At 37.5% G+C, this 22,901-nt stretch overlaps 1 protein-coding gene and 1 long non-coding RNA gene across 2 annotated transcripts in view; one reads left to right on the top strand and one right to left on the bottom strand.

The window, feature by feature from the left end:
- Positions 1-22,901, top strand: part of adcy2a (adenylate cyclase 2a) — a 138,496-nt gene that overhangs the window by 14,569 nt on the left and 101,026 nt on the right. The window lies entirely within an intron of this gene.
- LOC131359274 (uncharacterized) lies at positions 16,244-21,243 on the bottom strand. The gene is made up of 2 exons (XR_009205767.1): positions 20,970-21,243; positions 16,244-17,664 (listed from the first exon to the last, which is right to left on the bottom strand). It is a non-coding gene; the product is annotated as an uncharacterized LOC131359274 (long non-coding RNA).

Here is a 22,901-nt window from a genome sequence, read left to right as displayed (position 1 = left end):
TGGCTGATTATAGAATCGAAAGAATGGTGTACATGTGTTCCTATTAAAGTGGCCGGTGAATACACACAGAAGTCTGGCCATCAACCTAAGAAAGTAAACAAGAAAGTAAAGCAAAAGAGTACATCCCCTAGGCTGATTAAATGCTCCGTTCTGCTGACAGCTAAGGCTGTGGTGTAAAGCTTCACACTTTAAATTGCCTAGTGTGATGGAAGAAAAAGTGTGCGCTGACTTTCTAATGATAGCCTCTGGCTTGGTGTTTGACTGTTAATGTCTTGGTGGAAAAGACGTTTAGCCTCAAACTCATTTCATTCCCTTTCCATTTATCAATTTTCTCTGCTGATAATTACGTTCTTAAAGTTAAGCTGGCTGCATCAGGATCCTGGAGGATTTGTGCGTTTTATCATCAGCTTCAAAAATTTACACCTAGTAACCAGATGGATGTATTCTTAGAGATACATGCTGTTGCTAGGCTAGCGGTAGTGACGAGAATGCGACCTGTCTAATACTCCAAGAGTGACCTTTGCCTCATCCTTCTTACTTACGTATTGTACCTTTAGAACGAGTGGCATATGGAGAAAGACAAACAAAGCTGATGTCAGACACGGGAGGAAGGATGGCTTCCTGTGTCAGTCAATATCTCTGCTTGCTTCTGGATTAAAGAAGTCCATGTGAGCGGCTTTACAGACACATAGGCACCGACCGGCTTGGCTCACCTCTGGACTTAAAAAAAATAGGAACGAAAGCATAGCATAGTCGATATCATTTCGTTAAGTCAGCTGCTGTTCCTCGGGTGGGAATGTAATCTCATAAAAGGATCATTTCCGCTTGCGATGGAAGACTGTAAAGCAATACAGAAATCCTGTAATGGCAAAATAACCTAGAAATAAATACACATTTGCAAGGAATAGATGATTTCAATAATCTAAGATACATATTCTCCTGGGGGCAAAGAGAAATCAAAACAGGATGTCATGTGATATTGCTGTGATATAGTTCATCATCATTTTTTTTGTTTTAAATCTCATCTACTTCAGCACTCTGTTGCACTTGGCTCTTGACTGTGGAATTTGTAATTTGAGTTTTATTTGAAGGACTCATAGACTCGTGAATGAAAGGGTCTGTTTTGCTGTTGTTTAAAGTTCTCTAGAGGTTCTCTTTTTGTAAGAAGTCGGAATAATTTCATGAATTTAAAATTCATCATAAGGAATCCGGGGTAAAATCACAGACATGTCAAGGCAACACCAAAAGGATGAATCTCTCTTTTCTTTTCTTCTCTCACTTTAATTCTTACTTTTCTGAAATAAATCAGGCCTCCCATCCAATTAAAATGCCCAAGGCACTAATCTGCAGTTACCGTGGCATTAACGTTGCTGAGCATGTTGCCGTTGTCTCTCCAGGAGATGGGCAGAGGATGAAAGAAAAAGCCTGATTATCTATATTACTGCTGGCAAAGTGCAAAAAGCAAATGGAACAATGATGAACAGGTAGAGTTTGGATTCCGTATTGCAATAACAGAGGTTCTGTCACCGTCACCTGCAGTTAACATACATCTTGCAAATGCTTGAGTGGCTCTGCACAAGGCTCCTTGGAGTTGTTTTTGTCCTTAAAAGGTCGCCTTGGTGAAAAATCAAATGGACACAATTTTCCCCTTGCCATAAAGGTAAAGGAGTGCAAGGCTAGTTTAGGTTTCAAGTAATGGAAGTCCAAATATACAAAGTATACTTACATATACAACTTTATTTTGTTGTTTTCCTTCGGCTGCTGCCTGTTCAGGGTTGCCACAGTGGATCATCCAATCCAAATATAATTAATTTAGCACAGGTTTTACGCCGGATGCCCTTCCTGACACAACCCTCCAGGCTTGGGACCAGCACAGAGAGTTAACCCCTCCATGGCTCACTGCCCAGGAATCAAACCCAGGCCGTGGTAGTGAAAGCAGAGGATCCTGTTACTGGACCACCAGTCATTAATGTTTATTTTTAACAGTTTTTTAACATTTTCCTGCATTAGCCACAGTGTTGTCGTGAGATTTAGCCCACGCTTCATCAATAGCAAAATGCAGCAGCACTTTAGTCTCTCATAAATTGCTAACTAGCCTAGTCTCTGCCATAACTGTGTTTTATATACTGTAGCTGCATTGCACTGAGCTACTGTAGAACACAGATAATTCAGTATAAAGATATTTATAGAATGTTTTCAGATTGAAGTTTTCCTGCAATTTCTTTTTGATTATCTGCTTCATCAATGCTGGTTTTCTGGTACAACTTTAAATTGGTAGGCAAGGCCTGGATGGGGATTGGGAATGAAGGCGTTACAATACTGAATTGCTCTTAAAAAGTGATTCTGGTTGTCCAAAATGTTTCAGAATGTAGCTACAGTAAAGCCCACCATTTCATAAATCACCTAAACATACAAAGTCTGTGGCATCACATTAGTAAAGAAGCAAATAACTTATTATTGTTATTATGGCTGAGAGAGAAACTTGAAATTGTTTTTCTGAAGATTCAAGAAAGATATCACCTCTAAACTTTTAATTAGAAAGTGACTGGAATGCAGATCATCAGAAAATCCATACCATTTTACTGGACAGATAAATATCCAGTTAATCAATTATTTTATGTTGTCTTGTTATAGGAAAATGTTTAAGGATAGGGTGTTGCTTTGGTGTGACACAAAGCAGCGTTAGCGATTATTTACTAATAACAGTGTTTATTAATGCCACAGCAATTGACCAATGATACAATATTCATTTATTAATGAATAATACATCATACTTTTATCCAATTATAGTTGTGAAAAAATTATAGTAAAATGTTGTGAAATGTCTTTGAGACAGGTTATTTCTTTAGTAATCACTTGCATCGTGCATTCTCTTTACAAAAAAAGTAATAAATTATAACATTTTTTTTAATCCACTTTTTGTCAGATCATTGTGGAGCATCTGCCATACATACATACCTGTGACATTACTCATATTTATCAGAGCTGCCATAATACATTACCCAACACCTTCTGACCAGGCCGTCTTCTACATAAATGTTTAAAAAGTTCACCATTGATTTCTGTGAAAAAAATCAATCCGTTTTCACATGGAATCGAGAAACCCATAGCCTCAGGCTCCTAGGCTCCTAACAAGCAAAAGCAGGGAATGCAGATAATCTTAATGAAGACATCATGTATAAATATGGCCACTATAGATCTAAGAGTTGTTACACGCAATTGCAGGTTCAGCCTACATGGGATGTGACTCATTTCTTGCCACATTGACTTCTCACAAACATTAACACCACAGAGCCATCAGGGAGCTGGAAATATAATCACTGCATTCGACACCGAGTCACACCCTGCCTAAAAGTGCTATAAAAAGACTACAGGTGGCTATTGATCGCGCACACACACACACACACACACACACACACACACAGTCTGGGGTAGAGTAGCATACAGTTAACACATTATCTGCTGAAGGCTGCTTTCAACTTTTGTATTAATGTGCATTCAGGTTACAGAGAGGCATGTTGTTTTTCACCCTGCCAACAACGGTCATCGTGCCTCCTGCCAAGGGGCTTTGTCATGCATCCAGGGTAATGATAGCTTTACATAGGTCTTCCATGTATGAATATTTAGCCAGAAGATTCAGTAACCCCTTCGTGCTTTTGTTAGTTTTGGTTTCTGTTTCAGTCGTGTCTCCAACCCATCTTGTCAGTGGTTTGTTATCCGATTGTGTTCACCTGTTCCTTGTTCCTTTCTGTGAGTGAATTTTAATATCATACAGTCCAAGCCTTGCTTTCTTTGTCCCGCCTTTATTGCCCTGCTGTTGGCTCTTCACACTGCAAACTTCACCCAGCCTTCTGAGTGATTGAGGTGGGATGGTTTGTCAGTTCATGTACCTGAAAACATGAGACACTGTGATCCTTCTACTGTTGGTTTTGTCACGGGATTCAGAGTAACGTTCGCAATATAATTCTAACCTCTATGCAAATCTGACAATACTGATTCATTACTGACTGATGCAATTTGAATTTTTTTAAGCTTAGGGTTCTAGGGCAAAACTTGTCCTCTAGTCCTTCAAAAAAAAAAAGAGAAAGAAAAAGTTTGATTAATTCCTGAACAGCTCTCTGGAATCAACCATCATTGCTCTGTATTTTCAGAGCCTGCATTCATGTTCCAGTTCACTAAGCAATAATAAAGACCTTGAAAATTTATATGAAGGATCCCATTTTCATTTTAATGCACCTCCAATTTTCATTACAGCTATCTATTAATTCCAGGGAGCTTCATGTCTCCATCTGGTCATTTTGTTCTGGCATGGCATTAAAGACGTTTATTAGGCATGAAATAGAATCCATATGAAAATGTGATTAGGTGTCAGCAGAATGAAGGAGGATATCCTATTGCTTTGTGCATGCTTCATGCTTTCTCAGTTCTTGCTGATCTTGTCCTTTCCTTTCTTTGCCAAGCACATCTGCTTCTAAGTTTGTTCAGTTGAAAAAATGCTTAAGCTGCTTTACAAAAGGATTGCCCTGAGAATGCTTCCCATTCCTCTGGATATTGCAGGTTGACAGCTTGGATGGGGATGACAGAATCTATGGGATGTCGTTCTTGATGGGGGAGAGTATTCAGCAATCAGCAATCATTATACCTATCCTAAAAAAACTACAAACCTATCTCAAAACTTCCTTCCAAATTACATATATTTATAAACCAACTAATAGATTCCTATAATTACAAATTACTATTATGATCCTTATCTTTTTCAGTCTGCTCATTTAGGAAGTCCTAAATTTAGGAAGTCCTAAATGACCTTTAGTTGTCTTGGTATTGTTTGTTATTACTAGATCTATGTGCAGCATTAGACACTCCAAAACCTAGAGTACTTTTAAATAGACTAGACTCTGGGCATTGGCTTTTGCCACTCTTGAAATTTATCAATCTGTAGCTCCCCAATGCTATGTTCTATAGAATCCCTCAGGCCTCGCTTCTTGAGCCCCTATTGTTCACTAATTTTATGCTCCTATTAAGGTACATTTTTACAAGACAACAAAATCTTTTACTGTAGTTACACAGATGATACACAGATCTACCTGTCTCTGTTGCAAATGACTATGGCCTAATCAAATTGCCGTATATAGAGCAAATACACTACCGGAGGCAACATTTTTTTTTTTAACAAATCATATTTGCCAGCAGGGAAGAACATCTTGAGATTGATACGTAGCTCACCTCCAGAGTGTTAAAGAGTAAAGAAACCTTGATGCCTGCATAGATTCAGATCTTATTTTCAGTAGGTATGTCAAAGCTATTGCTATAAGTCTGCATATAGTATATATTTCATCTCTATACTGGTCTTCCAAAAAATCACAGTGATTTAATGGTTAGGACATTTTACTTGCACTTCCAGGGTTGGGGGTTTGATCTGTGCCTCTGTTCTGTGTGTGCTGAGTTTGCACGTTTTTACCCATGCTTCATGAGTTTCCTCTGAGTATTCCAGGTCCCTCCACCAGTGAAAAGACATGCATTGTAGACATCTCTTGCCCTTATTGTGTGAATGGGTCTGCGATTGTGCTCTATGATGAGTTGGCACCCTGTCCAGGGTGTCCCCTGGCTTGTGCCTCTAGTTCTCTGGGATTGGCTCCAGGATCTGACCCTGTGTAGGATAAGTGGTACAGAAGATGGATGTCTTATTGCTTTATTGCTGTGAAGCATTTGTATCAGTTCATTGTGAACTGTGCTATACAAAATGTTGCCTTGCTTTGCTGTTATGCTACAGTGGTTTTAAAGGGTATAAATTGTGTCATAGTGCAAGCAGGGACTCTGGCAGGTCGAACTGTGACTGCATAACTAAAAGGGAGCACCAGATGGTAACACAGGGATGAAGGCACCATGGGACCTAAAAGCATATCTCCATAAAGCGTAGCAAGCTGATTGAATAAAGCAAGATCACTTTTTATGTTATATAACAACCCAAAAAATTCATTTAGAAGTATCCTTGGGGGTGTTTACTATTTAAATCTAAATTATTGCTTCACTATGTAATAATAATTCAGTTTAGCTTTTGTCTGCCATACTGCTTTTAACTGGTAAAAGTTAATCAGTTCAATTCGATTTGATTTCTGTAGCACTTTTAACAATGGAAATTGTCACAAAGCAGCTTTACAGAAAGATCTAAATTCAGGATTTGCATTTATTCAGTTATAAATGTATCCAATAATGAACAAGACAGAGGTGACTGTGGCAAAGAAAACTCCCTGAGACAATATGAGAAAAAAACCTTGAGAGGAACCAGACACAAAAAGGAACCCATCCTCATCTGGTGACACCGGATAATGTGATTATAAAATAATTTCCCTTCTCATGTACCATATGGTCAAAAGGTGCAATTATATAATCAGGAAATTCATTCTAGTTTCATTCAATAATTTTGTTTATCTTTAGACTGTCCATGTGGAGCCATCCGCAGCAGTGAATGGATTCCAAGTGATGAGAAGTCCATCCAGAAGTAGGGCATCAGGCAGGGAGCGAGAGAGAGCGAGAGAGAGAGAGAGAGAGAGAGAGAGAGAGACTATGTAGTGTATTAAATGCAGTAGTAGCCACAATTGGTGTGCAAATGAAATTCACAACAGAATATGTGCTTAAAAAAAGAAGAAACATGAAATCATGAACTTTTCATGAAACTTTTTATTCTGATGTTCTATATTTGGTTGATAAAAGTGTTACATAGATCAAATTTAATTTGAGTAAATCATTGCATTTCAGTGTCCTTATGATGTTAGTTGCCCACATTTTGTACACTTGCAAATTACAGATGTTTTTTTTTTTTAAACTTGAATGCAATGTTGAAAGAATGATTGAAAAAGAAGGCTCACAGTTTCAAATAGCAGGTAGGATTTAAAATAAAAGTGTGTAAGTGTGTGTGTTTTCCTCCCAGCAGGACTTATTTCGATGGGAAGCAGTGTCTTATTTTTATTTAACCTCCCTTGTCAGTGTATGTGGTCAGTGCCTGTTTGCACGTCAGCATAGTAGCTAGGATACCCTCAAAGAAAAGGTCAAGAAGTGTGTAAAAAAGCCAGGGGCTTTGTGCCAAATTAGCTCCCATGTTTTCTTGCCTCTTTTGGATTTCTTTTCCCTCTTGCCTTTTGATGCGTTTTTTTTTTCTTCAGATGCTTTGCTTCGTTACCTACTTAGCCTATTTGCTGAGAGATATCTGTAATCAATATAGAGCTGGGAGAGGATTTCTCTGCTGTCTGACTGAAACACACACACACACACACACACCATCCCTGAAAAAACCCTAGTGTGATTACTTTAATTAGTATATTTCCTGTTTGCATGTCTTCCATGATTTTCCATTAATTCAGTAGCAAAGTACTTCCTATATCACACACACACACAGGCATGCATGCACACGCGCACACACACACTCTACCCCTGAAGTAAACCCTAGTGTGATTACTTTAATTAGTATATTTCCTGTTTGCATGTCTTCCATGATCTTCTATTAATTCAGTAGCAAAGTACTTCCTATATTACACACACACACACACACACACACACACCATTCATTCCTTCAGGATCTAGTATAACCTTTATGATACACATATGCACACATTACCAGAATTGCTTAATACTTCCACTTGTACTTTTCCTTTTATCTGGAGAGTGAGAAGAAGGAAGAAGCATCAGTTTGACAGTGAATAGTGTCATGGTGGTGCAGATTGAGTGCTAATCCTGTGCATTTCACTTACTGAGCCCAAGGTGTTGTCTCTTCACCTGCTGAGAAATCGTTTATTCCCAGCCGGGTGTATAAAATATCCTGAGCACACACTATGATCTGTTCTACATATGAAAATCCGTATGTATGGATTAGGTGCTGAAAGCTAGTTACTTAGCTACATATCATCCTGAGGGAGAGGATTTGCTGAGATTTAGTTGACTTGACATAACGTGGATAAAAATAGAAAGTTTCTGTCATTTGAATAGTTGTATGATGTTTATTAGCCCAGAGAACAAAAATACTTGACAAAATAATATGACAAATGTTTCTGACAGGATTTACTAACAGACAGAACAACCCACCTAGCCAGTTAGCAGTGTAGCTAGTTGTGTAGCCAAGTCAACAGATTACACAACACACTTGTGCTTTGAAATTTAGCCATTTCATTCAGTCTTATATAGATGAACAGGTCTTTCTAGTAATTAATTCAACCGAGTATCTGTTGTATCTGTTTCTGTTACTAATATTACTATTATTATGTTATTATTTTAGTTACTAAAGGGCCTTTTGACCATAAACAAACATTTGCTTGTTGCAATTCGGATCCTCATGGCTGCAACTGCTAGTTTATCTTCTGATAGCGAATTATTCTTTCAGAAAATTCAGAAATATATTCCCTAGTGTGTATCCCTGCCCATATGGCCAGCAACACTTCTATACTCGTTCACATATGCTCGATCTTCTAGCATATTCACAAGCAAGTGAAAACTGTTAGCCATGCACAAAACACATGGGATTGATAATATATGCATATATTACATTTTTCTTTGCTAGAATTTTCATAAGGACTATTTCTGAGATTATTCTAAAGCCTGGCAAAGATGCAGATTTATGAAACTAATGTATCAAGAGGCCCAGAATGCCTGTGTGCCTTCTAGGATGTTATGTAGCTTATGGACCAAAATGAGGCTAATTCAGACTGACACAAGCTCCAGACAGCAGTGAACATGCCATTAGCATTCAGCGGACTTGCTTGCTTGAGCTCAGCTGCAGATCCTCGGACCGCCTCTCTGGAGAATATATCCAGAGGGACAGACTTATGAGGGTTGTGGCTGATATTTTTCACAAATAGCAAAGGATGATATATGCTAACAATGTACCAGAGCAAATCAGATCTCAGACATGATGAGTTTGAGAAGACAGAGGTCTTTTCTAACGTCTTAATCGGCAGGCAGGCAGGACGGACCGAGGGCTCTCGCGGCATTAATATGGCTGGAAGCGCACTTTTCATTTTCCTTTTCAGTCAATCTGATGCTTATCCCAGGGCCACAAAGCCTCCTCTGTTGTCTCAGGAGTAGGGTGAAAGCTTATCTGTTCCAGGCAGGCCAGTATCCCTGCCGTGATTGGCGGATCCCTGAGTCCCCACTGCACGCATGCTGCCGTGTTAAACCGGGCCAAAAAACAGGAACACGTGAATAGCCTGCATCCAGGAATTACCATCTGCTGGTATAGAGCCGGTGCAGTAGCAAGCACAGGCATGAATGGATTATTAATTTAGACTTTGATTAAATGTCTACCAGAATTTGGGATAATAGCAAAAACACCTTGGCGGGCCCTAACATATGCCTAGTGGGCGAGCACTGTGCTTTTCTGTGGTTGAGTAATGTCAGTGACAGCTGGTCATGATATTAGATGTGAAGGCTATATCTCTTAATACTCAGACAAGTAGAAATGTCAAGTTTTTGAGACAAAATAATGAGCCTCAGCCCCACGTTGAAAAAAAGGTATTAAGTCAAAATAAAAGATATGTTGAAATAAAGTCATTAAGCCAAATTAACTAGATGATATTTTGAAATAATGATTTAAGTTATAAAGTTGAAATAATGAGATAATGTGTCAAAGGAATTAATTGTTAAGTTAAAATAAAACCAAATAACAGGTTATTAAGCTATAATAAAGAGATGTGCCAAGTTAACAGCGGTGATGCTGAAAAATGAGATAATGCGTTAAAGTAACATGTTGTTAAGATTGAATAATGACATAATATCAAAACAAGTTGAGATTGTGATTAGATTATCGGATATTAAGCTAAAAGAATGAGATAATGTGTCAAAATAATAAGTTATTAAGCTGAAAGAATGAGATAATGTGTCAAAATAATAAGCTATTAAGCTGAAAGAATGAGATAATGTGTCAAATTAATAAGCTATTAAGCTGTAGTAATGAAATAATGTGTCAGAATAATGAGTGATTAAGTTGTAATAATGAGCCATTCCAGTATAAAGAGTTATTACATTAAAATGAGATACTGTCTCAAAATACGAGGTTATTCAAGCTGAAATAATGAGACATGATATAAGCAGTAATAAATAAGGGATAGTTAAACCAAAACAATGGGATATGTTGAAATATATTGAATCTAATTATAATAATGAAATAAAGTAAAAATGATGATGTCTAGAGTTTCTTGTTGAAGCTCCATCACTGATTAATGGTTTTATGTGAAGATTTTTTTTTCTAATAATGGCTTACAAAAATTACAATTACAATTTTTAAAATGTGCTACAGTATTCAAACAGGTCAAAACCTTATATTCTGATTCTGATTCTGATTCTGTTTCTGGGTGTGATGTGCTTCAGGGGTCAGGCATGTTTTGTTTTTCTGTTTCTCCAATGAACAAAAACATTGTTTAAAACATCTCGATGTAAATATCAGTAAATGAAAATTGAAATTCTGTTGTGTTGTGTCGTAGTAATCTTTTGATCACAAACTCAAATGTCTGCACTGTATAACATAAAGTCTTGCCATCCCAATACTTTTGGAGGGACCTGAATCTGAAGCTTTCTCTCTCTCTCTCTCTCTCTCTCTCTCTCTGCTAATGACAAAATGATATGTAGAACATCATTGTCCAGATATGTTTTGAAAGTGCTAGTGCTTAGCCATCTGCTATTATTGCAGCATTAGTGCTTAAATGAAAAGATTACTCTGCCTGACTACAGGCTCATTTCTTCTAGCCATTCCACGTAATTCAGTTAGCAGCATTGAATTTCACAGCACTAAAGCGGAACACGGACCAAATTAAATTCCGTCTAAATTTTAGACGATAACATCTGTTTATAATGAAACCCTAGTGGAAATAGAAATCAAGCTCTTATGATGTGATGCGTATGTTCATACATCACTTAATAATCTACTCATCACTTGCTGGTAATGGACGCATCATGCAATGGCCATTATATGGTCATTTAGATACAAGGGTTCAGCTCAGGTTGCATTACAGTGTATTGCACAAAGAAAATAGATACAGAGAATTTGATTTCAACTTAAAACCAATTTTCAGTCTCAATTTTAAAACCGATGACAGGGATGAGAGGCCAGTGAGTAAGGGCAAATATCTAGCCAGTTTTGTATAATTCTTGTGTGTGAAATCAACACCCATGAAACTGAGGTCTGGATGTCAAATAAAGAGACAACAAGGAGCATGAACTAAAAAATTAAGGCTTAGTTATGCACAAATTATTCAACGAATCATAGACAAAGGCATGCCAAGGTAGGCAAGAGAAACAGGTGAACACTATTGGTAACAGAACAATAACATGACAGTACCATTTATCCTACGCAGAGTGATGGGGAATCTGGAGCCTTTCCCACAACAACCCACTGCGCACACACACACACACACACACTCATTCACACGCTATGGGCAATAGTAATAATAATCAACCTAAAATATGTCTTTGGACTGGAGGCAGAAACCAGAATACCCTGAGGAAATCCCAAAGCACCGGGAAAACATTAAAAAGTCATTTTGAAGCTCTAAATACCATATGGGATAACATAGGTGACATTATAGATATAGATAGTTCATGATATGGTGGTTAGGCATGGGTAAAGCTGTGTAGCAGGAGTTTTTTCCTTAAAGAAAAATTATGGGAAAAGGGAAAAGTGATGGTACTGTGTTTTGACCCACTTCAATATGCTAATATTTAATGTTTTCCCCATTTTTTTTCTCTTTTTCTTTTTGAGCAAGACTGCAGAACATTTGATTGTTTAAGAAAGAACACTTTTTCTTATCGTACTCCACTTTTCTTTCCACTGTTTATCCAAGTCTGAGAACCAGGTATGGCAGAGGAAGGGTTGCAGGGTATTACAGCATTGACATATTGAGGCTTAGTCAATGTGCTGTCTAACCAAGTGACTGATATTCAGCCATGCAGCAGGATCTACAGGTATTGGAAATAAATGATGGGTATACATATAAATGCTCTTAAATTTTGAGATTTTTTTGTGCATAGACTCACCCTTTTCTATATCCTTGAGTCTACCATAGCAAGCTGATATGATTTTTATTCCACACACCAATCACATATAGGCTTGGCTACTTGCCAAGAAAGCTGTTTCATCTACAGTATATCCTGATAACTCTAAAACTTCTTCTTGCACAAATATTGATCTAATTCAACAGATGGAGAAATTATGCAAATTTTGTGGTCCATGATTTGAATAAGTGCTGTTTTGTATTTAAACTATGCTAGGTCATGTTAAATGGACATAAAATGGAGTTTGAAGTGAGCTTTCCATTCAGAGCAAACAAAACGTTCTGATATCAAAAAATTACAGACAGAGGGAAGGCAGAGCAAAGCCATTATTTTCTGATTACTCCATTTTGGCATACTATGGGTATGTACCAGCAGTGAACAAAATGTCTTGTATATGATTACACATCTGCTTCTGAGTGGTTTTCCGATTGTCGGTCTGTCCATCAGAAATTCACGTTATCTTAAGAACAAGTGGTTGAATGTATATAGAACTCACAGAGATTTATCACTTTAAGAAGCAAATGGACTGATTAGGTTTTGAAATTGATCAAAGCAGAGATTCTTGTTATCTCAATAACAAGTTATTGAATGTAGATGGCTTGCAAAATCTTTTTTTTTTTTCTTCAGTAGCTTCCTCCAGTTTGTTCTACAAAGATACTACCTACAAATTCATGGTCAAGAACTCAAGGTTCATTTTTTTTGGCTATTTACAGTATTTAACATTTTAAGTGTTTTTGTTAATTGTTCCACTGAACAAATTAATTTTGTTAATTTGTTCAGTGGAACTAAAACCAAAACAGTTCCAGCATAACAATGCTTCTGTGCACAAAGTGAGCTTCATAATGACGTGTTGTGTCAAGGTTGATGTAGAAGACCTTGAGTGTCCTGCACAGAGCCCTGACCTCAAACATCTTTGGGATGAACTGAAACACCAACTTGAACCCAGACCTCCTTACCCAACATCAGTGTCTGATCTCACTAATGCTCTTGTTGCTGAATGATCACAAATCCCCACAGACATGCTCCAGAATGTATGAAGAGTGAAGCTTATTATAACTGGGAACTAAATCTGAAAGGGGATATTAATCTTGCCTCACCTTGTTCTACTTGTTTTTTCTCTTAAAATTGAATGATATGAATATAACAACTTACAGTCTTCTTTTTTCGGTAAAATTCCATGATGAAACACATGAAATGTTTGTAATAATTTGCTTACAGTTCTGGTGCTAATTTGTTTGTTCTTGGTATATTCCTGTGAGAATGATTGCATCATCATGTTGGACCAGGTTTGGGCCAGTGATGGAAATTAAATTCTGCATCATACAAAGACATTCTACATGATTAGGTGCTTCTACTTTTTAGGGTCAATTGATATTCAGGTGTCCTCATACCTTTGGCCATAGAGTGTAATTATAATTACTTATCATTATACAGTCTCTTCAGGATCTTTTCCATGTGCAGTAGAAGCCATCAGCACAGGCTTGTTGTCATACCATTTTGTGATGGCCAACTTGGGACATCTCCTGACTACCGTCACTGATGCTCCCCTCTCTTCTCTTTTCAGTTGTTTGTCAACCCCATTAAATCGTTCTCATGTCCATAACAGTTGACATTCATAAAAGGGCTAATATTTTTCCTGACAAAAAGTTTAACTGAACTCTGACCCCAAATTATAATTCCTGACATGTTCATTAACAAGAAAATATATGATTATAATAGGTAAAAAATGATATCTTAACAATATGTGACTTACCTTTTCTTTTTTCCTGACAGGCACGGTTTGCTGCAGTCTCCATTTTGCTTAGCATAAAAACAAAGTTCCCCTCATCCCACCCAAACATATGAGATAGCATTGGAAAGGCCAGGATGTCCTCTATTGAGCACAGCTTTATTGAGGGTAGCTCAAATGATTCAAAAGATATAGATCAAAAACTAATGTCCATCACAGAGGACATAAATGAATAGGCTATATACATGAAGGATGTCTACAGCACATCAGCCTTTCACGGAAGAGAGGTTGAATATTTTCCAATATCAGCATACCCTAATAGCTGCATATGTATCACTTACATTATAGCAGCTCTAAAGAGTCACCTCACCAACCCCACTTTATCTGTTGTACCTAAATGTAGAATGTTCGCATAAAGGCAACTAAATATAGACACAAAAGATTTTTTTCATCTGCATCATAGCTCAAATTACGAAAACATTTCCCGGTCATCAGTAGGTAAGAAACTTCATAAAGAAGCGTGCTCTTCTTCTGCACACGGGTTCTCAGATCTTAAGGTGTTGAAATTGGAAAAGGTGGTAATGAGCAGCATTATGATGAAAGGAGCAGAGAACAAAGGAATCAAGAAAGAGAAAAAAACCCTACAACAACCCAAAACATGTAGCAATTATGAGGTGCCCTTTATCACAACCCAGCTTTTCGTATTGAGTCTGGTTAGAGAGCAGCAACACAAACACACCAAGAAACGAGACCTGTTAGGAAATCACTGATATCCCTGAATAATGAAGCCAAATGCGGATACTGACACTTAGGTGAGGCTACATTCATTCTAATAGGTTTTGGAAGAAAGATGTTGTATTTCACACATAGTCCAAGAGTTCAAAAAATATATGGATGATTCCATTATTGGTGTAGACTTTGTAACTTTTAAATAATGAGCCATGCTTTTAACCATTTGTCTTAACACTAACTCATCTTCAGCAACAATCACCCCCTCCCACCTTTTTAACAAAAATTGTTTGCTTGACATTTTTTTCTTAAATGACCATCTAGCATCTACCTCCAAGGTCAAGGGTATAATACATTTTTCATGAATAATTGTGTGTCCAGATCTATTTTTGGGTGAGTCTGTACCACTGTGGCTTCCTGTTCTTGGCTGGCTGCAGTGGATCCCAATGTGACCTTTTACTGTTGTAGCTCAGCCACCTCAGGGTTTGAATTTCTGAGGTACTTTTCTGTTTACCATGGTTGTAAAGAGTGGTTATAATACGTTATTTAGACTGCCTGAGAGTTTGAACCAGTCACTTCTGATCTATCTCACCAACAAGGTGTTTCTGACATATTTAAACAAGCCTGTGACAACAACTAAGCTATAGTAAAAGCGACTGAAATCATTGTCCCCACCCCCGTTTGGATGCTTGTCATTAACTTAAGCTTTTGAGCTTTCTGAATTGGAATGATTTTATGCATTGCACTGCTGCTCAATGATTGGCATGAATGAGCAGGTGTACAGGTGTTCCAAGTGAGCCATGAGTCTACACAGCAGGCCAGATGTGCTCACTTAATCTAGCTCATCATGCAAACAAGGTCAAATTGCACTTTAAAACTTGGTGGATGTGGTGAACCACAGATACACAATATTGCTAAAGGTTTGTGAACGCCTGACCATCACAACCAGATGTGGTTCTTCCCTCAAACTGTGGGCACAAGGTCAAAAGCAAGCTGAAATGGAATGTTTTTCTATGTTGTACAATTACAATGTCCCTTCAGAGGTCCAAACCTGTTCCAGCGTAACCGTGCCAGATGTGTACAAAATGAGCTCCATGAAGATGTGGACCTTAACCTTGACCTCAACCCTGCTGAACACGTATGGGATGAACTAGACCCTAGGCCTCCTCATCTAATATCAGTGCCAGATCTCACTAATAATGCTCTTGAGTCTGAAAGATGACAAATCCCTACAGCCACGCTCCAAAAGTGGGGATCGACTCTGAATGGCATATATAGGTGTGATGGTCACGTGTCCACACACTTTTGGCCATAAAGCCAAAAAAAAAAAAAAAAGATAAGTGTGTTCAAATCAATGAAATCTCATGACAGACCAAGTACATAATGTTTTTAATAGTAATATTGTAATGATATTTGTTATAATTTGGTTTTAATGAAGGTATGGTTCTGTACAGAATAATGTACTTCATATTAATGTGTAACTAAACTGGATCTCTTGTGCAAAATTTCTTTCTGTAGAGGTGATTTATGAGTTCCTCACATATGTGCTGTGAGCAGGGCTTCCAGATTTTCGTGACAGAAGGTAGCTTTCTGTAGTGGTGTTGTTGACTTACTGCAGTACAACCTTTTTGTGTAGAACAACTTTCACTACAACAATAGTGCAATATAACTGCAGTAACTATTTTGCAAACCTTTATTGCCAACATTTTATGTTTTTTTTCTTTAATTTGTCACTAAATTACTACAGATGCATCAATAACAAAAATTTATTAAAAGCGTGAAACATTTGTACATAAGCAAACAGTAAAATATGTAAACAAAACAGCACTCAAATGTTTTTTCTTCAAAAAAAATTGAGAAAAATGGTGAAAACTAAACAGCATTATGCAAAGCTGATCGACTTTCGCTTAATGCAGGTGTTGAACATTTACACTGAAAAAAGGTTGTCAAATACATCACTGATGATATTATGAAAATCCCGGTAAAATATGAACCCATTAATCAGACATTTAAATGAAATATTTCATATTTGAAGTAGTCACAGCAAGCGATGAAAAGGAAAGTCCTTTCGGTTCTCAATCCACAAGATGTTCATTGTTACTAGAGAAATTATGAGCATGTTAGAATTTAAATAAAACCATCAAATTTGCTTATTTAGCAAAGCTTATTTGCTTATTAGCTTATTCATTTATCTCTGTGGACATAATCAAGCACTGAGAGATATAAATTACATTTAAACAGTACAAACTGGTGTCATAAACATAAACATTAAAAAAAAACTTCACCTCCTGACATTTTTCTTCAGACATGATTTAAAATAATTCATTTTACCCACGCTGTTCAGATAAAGAAGCGGCATAGTGACACATCCCACAATGTAGAAGCTTATCCCCAAAACGGTCAAATGGCAGAAAAATACTTCTTTGCTTATTTGCAGCACTTCCGAAAGTAAGAAAATGATCACTGGCGGAAGATAATCAATGAGCGTCATGGTCAAGCTGCTGAAGACAGTGTAGAGAGCTTGTCTTTTCTGCGGATGTATGTTTTTGTTTCCGGATGGATCTGGTTTTCGCAGAGCATGGAGTATAGAAACATTACAAAATGTTATGACTGGGAGGGCCACGCTCAATGGTGCAGAGATCAATGAACTAGTGTACATTGATTGTACAGAGATTAAGAGCGCCCCGAAACAAACTATGACACACCAGACCATCAAAGTGACTGCCTTTCTAATTACATTTGCCTTCTTACTCGTTTTGTATATTATAGGGTGAACCACAGCAAAATAACAGTCGCCGCAAATGCAAGCCATAAACAGAGGTCTTCCACACATAGGCAAACAGTGGATGAAGCTGATGAAACCATAAATACTCATGTTTTTCAAAACCATCGCATTGCAGGCCGCAAGCAGAAGCATGGCAGTAAAGATCAGATCAATGAAGTAAAGGTTCCACATGAAGAAATCATTGCATGTGCCTTGTTGATGTCGCTGGAAAAGCTCTCGCAGAACCACCAGACATGCTGGAATCCCCAGGATGAAGCCAACACAGCAACACCATAGCCAAAGCCTGACCTCCAAGTATTCTACAGTACAGTCAAAATTTTTATGAAAGTTTATTGTATCATTGGAGGATGATAAGTTCTGTACCGGTGCTTCAGCCATTTTTTTTCACCTGTGTGCAGAAGAAATAAGGAGTAAAAATTAAAGATGCAATGAACTGCAATGAATTTTATTATGCTCTGTTTTACCTCCCTGATACCTTACTGATGTCTCTCAGAAAGGTTCCAGTGATGCTGGTAAATGCCTCTGGCTAAAAGTGAGTGTGCAGATTTTTGTCCCAGGTATTTTATATAATGCTTTTTTTTCTTCTGTCAAAAATGCAAAAAGGTTTTGCGGACTGAAATGCAATGGTAATAATAGCCATTAATCTTTAACTGTTTTTATTTCACCAATTTTCATCCTAATTTTTTAGTCGTGGCCAATTTCCACCAGTCAGGCAGCTTGTCTCCTATCAGGGTGAAGTACATCATGTGATTCCTGAGAGGCATGGGAAACCTGTGATGAAATGGTCGTGGCATACACACTTCCCTTCCTCCCTCTTTCCTTCGCTCCCTCTGTCCATTCAATTCAATTCAATTCAATTCTATTCTATTCTATTCTATTCTATTCTATTCTATTCTATTCTATTCTATTTATTTGTATAGCAATGGACATTGTCTCAAAACAGCTTTACAGAAGTATTGAAACAGAGAAAAGAAAAAAACTACTACAGTATAAAGTTTAATGTTAAGTAACTATTTTATCCCTAATAAGCAAGCCTGCAGTGACGGTGGAAAAACTTCCTGAGATGATATGAGGAAGAAACCTTGAGAGAAACCAGGCTCAGAAGGGAACCCATCTTCATTTGGGTGACACTGGACAGTAAATAATGTAAATGTAAATAATGTCTTTTCTACAACAGCAACCAAGTGCTGAAATGGTGCAGTATCATGGTGGAAGATAAATTGTGGCCTTGAAAGGATGCACATGATCAGCAACAATGTTCAAGAGATTATTGATAGCCCAGAGCAGTCCAGAAATGGACTTTTGACTCAAAGCAGGTTGGTTCAATGGATTCATGCTATTAGCACCAAATTCTGACCCTACCATCCACACAAAAACCTGGATTTATCAGACCAGGCTACATTTTTCCAGTCTTTGGCGGACTGTCCATTGCACTGTTTTTGCCTATCCATTTTAGGATTTACACTGCATTCCTTTTGAGTTACTGTAGCCTTTCTGTCAGCTCAAACCAGTCTGGCCATTCTATCTTGACTGTTCTCATCAACAGTATTTCTGCAGTTATTGAAATACTCAAACCAGCCGTTCTGGCGAAAACAAACATGCCATGGTCAAAATCACTGAGATCTCATTTTCCCCCTATTCTGAGGGATGCTATGATCATTATCTAAAGCTGCTGGTGCATATCTGCATGATTTTATGCCTTGCACTGCTGCCACATGACTGGCTGATTAAATACTCCACATGGCTCTGGTTCAAAATCACAATCTTCACTCTTCTCTCTTGTACCACTCAGGAGTCTTTAAGCTCAGTCTTTAAATCCGTAAAATATGCTCAGGGAATTCCAAGCTTTTTAAAGCTGCTTTCTATACATATTTTGATTTTATTTTTTGTAATTAATTACACAATGACCTTGTACATGGTTACAACTGGCAAAATGATGTAATTATGCCTTGGATGATCACTAGAGGACTAAGAACACTAGAGCAAAATATGAGTATACTTAATGCCATGTAGCCATTATTTAAAAAAACAAAACAAAACAAGACACGTGCACAATGTTCTAATATATCTTATTACATGTATTTATCTTACATAAAATATCTGTGTGCATCTCAAAACAAAGAACAGCATCAGACCTTGAATGTCTACTACTGCGTATCAATATGATATCATATTGATACATATCCAATATGATTTCAGTAAAGTCTCTTTACATAGTAGAAAATCTCTAAATCTCCATGTGAAAGATTCTCATACTGCCATGCATAATATATAGAAGAAAATCTCATTGGTCAAAATAATTGAACCTAAAAAATTTGTTTTATTAATTACATACAATTACATACATTCTATAGCTAAACATAACAAAGCTAGTTGATTTAATTCTTAATGCTTAATTTAATCTTATTTCACTTTAAGGAATTAAAGCTGAACTAATTCAGTAAACTAATTGCTAAACTTTGCTAAAATGACTATGCAAAAAATAAAGATAAAGTACTAAAATAAAATAAAATAAAAAAAACAACAACAAAAAGATGACTCTACATTATAATTTTTTTTCTATTTCTATTCCAAGTGTTTCTGCATAATATTGAGTATGAAAATTCTGTGGGATGTGGAGCAACACAAATCACAAAACTTTCATCAAAGCTGTCAACATTTTGAAAACAAACAATATAAAGTCATTCCATCTCTTACTGACAGATGGCTAATTTCAGATATGTTTCAGTTTCAGATATATTTTTGCAACAATTTCTTCACACTTTCAAGCTTGCCTATAGAGTCTAGGTACAGAAATGGCATTATACAAGTTCCACACATACTGAACAAATATCCAAAGATAAAAACTTTACAAAAGTAGATTTTTACTGGTATTACATGTGCGAAGGAGAATATAACCACCGGCAATCAAAGTTACAGCCAAGCTGTTGAGGATGGTATGAAGGGCTTGCTTCTTCAGTGGATTGGTTTTATTCTTTTCTGTTGGACCTGGCTTTCTCAGAGCTTGAAGTATGGAAATATCACAAAAGGCTATGACCGGTAGTACCAAGAGCAAAGGGGCAGAATAAATAGCAAATTGCATAGAATATATTTCAGTGCAACTGTATGAACTAAAACAGAATGTGAGTAGCCATGCAATCAAAGATGCTAATGTTCGAATTGTTCCACTTTTCTTACTGGTTTTGTATGCTATGGGGCGAACCACAGCAAAATAACGATGCACACAAGTACAAGCCATAAAGAGAGGTCTGGAACTCAAAATAAAGGCAACAGTGAATCTGTTGATATACAGGAATGCCAACAAGCCCCACTCTGTGTAATTAATGGCACTGAAAGGAATAACAAGTAAATAAAAGAGATCAGAAATCGACAAGCTAATCATAAAAATTTCATTGGTGACTCTTTGATGCGATCTCTTATACAGCTCCTTTAGTAACAATCACAGTTGCTGGAAGACCTAGGATGGTACAGATTGCACTGAGGACTATCCAGAGTGTTGTAAATGCAGAATGATCACAATCTGTGAAATGGGAACTGTTCAAGAATGAAGATTCATTCAGGAGTGAGGAATCCATGTTCCTGGCCAGGTTTAGTTGTGTGGAAGTAATTTCAGAAGTTCCATATGCAATATGCTGTTAAGAACCTGAGGGGTATTACATAAGAACAGACATAAAGGTTAAAGATTCAGCTTACCTGATGGTAAAGGTTGAAATCAGTCCAGCAAGTGTGGTTATTCTTACCTGGGAGAATAACCCAGGTATCTGTCTGTTTCTTGTATCTGTCTGTTTCTGGTCCAGCCCCTTTTCAATCAGCTCATTTTTAGTAAAATTAGGTTCTCCTGCCAAAGCCTTTTAGATGTACTTATCTTCTTAATTTCACCCTAAGCTTTCAAGCTGAGAATTTCACTTCAAAGTATTATAAGACTTCCTTAAGAACCTGAGAAAAAACTCAGGTTACTCAAGCACATGGTTACTACAGAACATTTACGAAGGCACATGGTTAATACAGAACATTTACGAAGGCACATGGTTACTACAGAACATTTACGAAGGCACATGGTTACTACAGAACATTTACGAAGGCACATGGTTACTACAGGGCATTTACGAAGGCACATGGTTACTACAGAACATTTACGAAGGCACATGGTTACTACAGAGCATTTACGAAGGCACATGGTTACTACAGGGCATTTACGAAGGCACATGGTTACTACAGAACATTTACGAAGGCACATGGTTACTACAGAACATTTACGAAGGCACATGGTTACTACAGAACATTTACGAAGGCACATGGTTACTACAGGGCATTTACGAAGGCACATGGTTACTACAGAACATTTACGAAGGCACATGGTTACTACAGAACATTTACGAAGGCACATGGTTAATACAGAACATTTACGAAGGCACATGGTTACTACAGAACATTTACGAAGGCACATGGTTACTACAGAACATTTACGAAGGCACATGGTTACTACAGAACATTTACGAAGGCACATGGTTACTACAGAACATTTACGAAGGCACATGGTTACTACAGGGCATTTACGAAGGCACATGGTTACTACAGAACATTTACGAAGGCACATGGTTACTACAGAGCATTTACGAAGGCACATGGTTACTACAGGGCATTTACGAAGGCACATGGTTACTACAGAACATTTACGAAGGCACATGGTTACTACAGACCATTTACGAAGGCACATGGTTACTACAGAACATTTACGAAGGCACATGGTTACTACAGAACATTTACGAAGGCACATGGTTACTACAGAACATTTACGAAGGCACATGGTTAATACAGAACATTTACGAAGGCACATGGTTACTACAGAACATTTACGAAGGCACATGGTTACTACAGAACATTTACGAAGGCACATGGTTACTACAGAACATTTACGAAGGCACATGGTTAATACAGAACATTTACGAAGGCACATGGTTACTACAGAACATTTACGAAGGCACATGGTTACTACAGAACATTTACGAAGGCACATGGTTACTACAGAACATTTACGAAGGCACATGGTTACTACAGGGCATTTACGAAGGCACATGGTTACTACAGAACATTTACGAAGGCACATGGTTACTACAGAGCATTTACGAAGGCACATGGTTACTACAGGGCATTTACGAAGGCACATGGTTACTACAGAACATTTACGAAGGCACATGGTTACTACAGAACATTTACGAAGGCACATGGTTACTACAGAACATTTACGAAGGCACATGGTTACTACAGAACATTTACGAAGGCACATGGTTACTACAGAACATTTACGAAGGCACATGGTTACTACAGAACATTTACGAAGGCACATGGTTACTACAGAACATTTACGAAGGCACATGGTTAATACAGAACATTTACGAAGGCACATGGTTACTACAGAACATTTACGAAGGCACATGGTTACTACAGGGCATTTACGAAGGCACATGGTTACTACAGAACATTTACGAAGGCACATAGTTACTACAGAACATTTACGAAGGCACATGGTTACTACAGAGCATTTACGAAGGCACATGGTTACTACAGGGCATTTACGAAGGCACATGGTTACTACAGAACATTTACGAAGGCACATGGTTACTA

The sequence above is a fragment of the Hemibagrus wyckioides genome, linkage group LG01 (genome assembly GCF_019097595.1).
Source record: "Hemibagrus wyckioides isolate EC202008001 linkage group LG01, SWU_Hwy_1.0, whole genome shotgun sequence".
Taxonomy (NCBI): Eukaryota; Metazoa; Chordata; class Actinopteri; order Siluriformes; family Bagridae; genus Hemibagrus; species Hemibagrus wyckioides.
This window is presented reverse-complemented; position numbering and strand designations above follow the sequence as displayed.